Genomic DNA, 3,097 nt, shown 5'->3' with positions numbered 1-3,097 from the left:
ACCTGCGGCTCAGGATTCTTTGAAGTCTGAGGAGGAGGTGCCTCCCCCTCCCCTTCCCTACCCTGTAAACAATCAGAAGTGAACAAGTCGGAACTTTAAATATGAACAATAGAGGAACAGAAACACACAACACACACTAAACAAAAATTACATTTTTTTTCAGCACGACAAGGGCCCTCCTCGCCTTGGCCATCTTTCTTGGGGAGAAGCCCACCTTCTCTTTGACCTTTTTGCCTAAGGCCTGTGTGGTGAGCCTGGGCTTCTTTGGCGAAATCACTTTCGGAAAAGAGAACAGGCTGACACTGAGCTCAGTGAATTTGGACTGTTGCGTGATAGTGATTACATGGTTTTCACTTACTCTGCCCTCAGCAGCAGAGTTGGAGGCCGCAGCAGAGGAGGAGGCCGCGGATGGATGAGGAGGACAAACATGTCCCTCATCTGCTTGGCTCGTTGCACTGTTTTATGGAGGGCGTAGAACCTCTCGTGCGTCTGCGCGCTGTGGCACATAAATGAGGAGAGGTTCTTCTGCATCTCATCGTTTGTTTCAAAGTTCTACAAAAGACAATTCATGCTTGGGTCAGTATGGATNCCCTCAGCAGCGGAGTTGGAGGCCGCAGCAGAGGAGGAGGCCGCGGATGGATGAGGAGGACAAACATGTCCCTCATCTGCTTGGCTCGTTGCACTGTTTTATGGAGGGTGTAGAACCTCTCATGCGTCTGCGCGCTGTGGCACATAAACGAGGAGAGGTTCTTCTGCATCTCATCATTTGTTTCAAAGTTCTACAAAAGACAAATTCATGCTTGGGTCAGTATGGATTAAATTTACCCTGTGAAAGCCAAGCGAGGTGAACAACAAATTATTCAGAGGCACAGACCGGTTGCGGAGCCGGAGCCACTGGGTGAACCACCCGTACTCCTCCGGCTCCAGGTAGATCTGCGCTGTCCCAAAGTTCCACACCGTTTTCTGGTCAATGATCTGCAACAGACGGAAAAACGGCAGACAGAAAACAGAGAGAGCAGTCAATTGGATAAACCTATAAAAACTAAATTTAACCTGATTTTGAAAGTGATCACATCATGAAAGGGTTTGAAATTGGGGGGGGGGGGTCCTGTTCGATGTCCTCTGAAATGAGAGTTAAAGAGAGAAGAGAATAATGATGTATATCAGAAAAGTACAGTGTGTGTGTGTGTGTGTGTGTAGGAGAGAGAGAGAAAGAGAGAGGCAGTACAGACTTACCAAGGAGTGAAGGGATCTTGGCCTTGGCCAGGGCCTGACACTTGGCCAGGTCGGCTTTGGCCACCAGTCGCTGTTCCTTGTTTTGTTTGACAAGGAACTGGTGGCCCAGCACCGTGCAGCCAATGTCCCTGTAGAGTTTCTTCAACTCCTTGAAGACAATTGTGATTTTTCGCAGGGACACCCTGGAATATTTTGGTGGGATGTCCCTGAGGTACTCCATAAATGAAATGGCCTGGCCCACATTCAAAATGATAGTAGTTGGTGCCAGGCCAAATGCTCTGAGGAGAGCAGGGTAGCTGTGGAAAGACCAGTCTGGATTTAGTCTCTGTCATTCATTTGTTTTCAGTACTTACTAAGGTTACGTCTTTCAAAGTTCACTACTTACGATTTGACAAGAAGGACGTTGTCTAAAAACTCCCATGTCCAGTACTTCACCGAAGACCACCCGAGCATCATATATTTTATGAATACTTTCGTTCGTGTGGTCTTCGAGATTGCGTTCTGCTTCATCCTGCTCGTCCCCTCTGGTCAAGCCACAAATTCGCTGTATTTGGCCATGTATATGTCTGTGAAAATGAAACGTGATGATGAATGTAGCATGAAAACACTCCACACACCTGCACAAATATAGAATGTGTAATTTCTTACCAATTGAGGTGCCAAAACATATCGTTCTTAAATTCGAGGCCTTGCTCTTTCTGCTGAAAAAGGGCTTTATGGCACGGTGGAATTTTTTAAGTTCAGGGCTCAGATGTTCTGTTTCCCCCTAGGAAAAAACACAATACAAAACATCATTAACATGACCACATAACCTCCTTTGTTCAAAGCTTGGTAAAGATTTGTAAAATTATTGATGAACTAAACCATCTCACTCACCTCACTGTTGCTCTGCTTCTGTCTTGAAGCAGCAGCAGCAGGAGGCACGGAAGAAGAGGTCTTCCTCTTCTGAGGCACCGGTGGCTGCTGCTCGGCCTCTTCCTCCTGCTCCTCCTCCTCCTCCTCCTCCTCACCACTGTCATGGGCGGAGGGGGATGAGGCTCCCTGCTGGTGCTGCTGCTACTCTTCCTCCTGCTCCTCCTCCTCTGAGCTCTCCTCCTCTGAGCTCTCAGAGGAGGAGGGGGGATGAGGCTCCCGCCTGCTGGTGCTGCTGCTGCTCCTCCTGCTTCTCCTCTGAGCTGTCGGAGGAGGTGGATGAGGCTCCCCCCTGCTGCTGCTGCTGCCGCTTCTGCTTAGTCAGGAGGAGGAAAGACAGGATAGATAGATAGCTTTTATTGTCTTGTTGTGGAAATTTGTTTCCACAGTGTGCCATGCCATGACAAAAACCAGCAAGACACAACAGGACTACAAAAAAAAAAAAAAAAAAAAANAGCTGTCGGAGGAGGTGGATGAGGCTCCCCCCTGCTGCTGCTGCTGCCGCTTCTGCTTAGTCAGGAGGAGGAAAGACAGGATAGATGTAATCATAACTGTAATCCGGCCAGTCGCCAGATTGTTGAGGATGCTTCTTTCTTTTAGGTTTAGAAGCCCGTGGCTCTGCCGGAGGTGCTTGGAAAGGGCTCTCACCGTGGCTCTGCCGGAGGTGCTTGGAAAGGGCTCTCAGCTCATGTCCACAAATGGGGCATTCCCCAGAGACCTTGGTTTTTGTCATCTATAAAAGTAAAGAAAGGAAAAATCATTCTGTGATGAGAGAACTTTCTCTGTCAGCTGCAACATCCCTCAGCAAGTGCACAAGTGAAAAGGAAAGGAAATTAAGAAAAAAAATTACTGAAAAAGGAATTAATTCAATTCAATTCAATTTTATTTATAAAGCCCAATATCACAAATCACAATTTGCCACACAGGGCTTTACAGTACATGACATCCC

At 47.6% G+C, this 3,097-nt stretch overlaps 1 long non-coding RNA gene across 1 annotated transcript; it reads right to left on the bottom strand.

The window, feature by feature from the left end:
- Positions 1-1,310: 1,310 nt before the first annotated feature.
- Positions 1,311-2,136, bottom strand: LOC126387079 (uncharacterized). Its single transcript, XR_007569596.1, has 3 exons — positions 1,885-2,136; positions 1,622-1,802; positions 1,311-1,532 (listed from the first exon to the last, which is right to left on the bottom strand). It is a non-coding gene; the product is annotated as an uncharacterized LOC126387079 (long non-coding RNA).
- Between the last annotated feature and the right edge of the window lie 961 nt (positions 2,137-3,097).

Source organism: Epinephelus moara, unplaced genomic scaffold (assembly GCF_006386435.1).
Source record: "Epinephelus moara isolate mb unplaced genomic scaffold, YSFRI_EMoa_1.0 scaffold1914, whole genome shotgun sequence".
Lineage (NCBI taxonomy): Eukaryota > Metazoa > Chordata > Actinopteri > Perciformes > Serranidae > Epinephelus > Epinephelus moara.
Note: the sequence above shows the minus strand (reverse complement) of the source record. Positions and strands in the feature narration are given on the sequence as shown.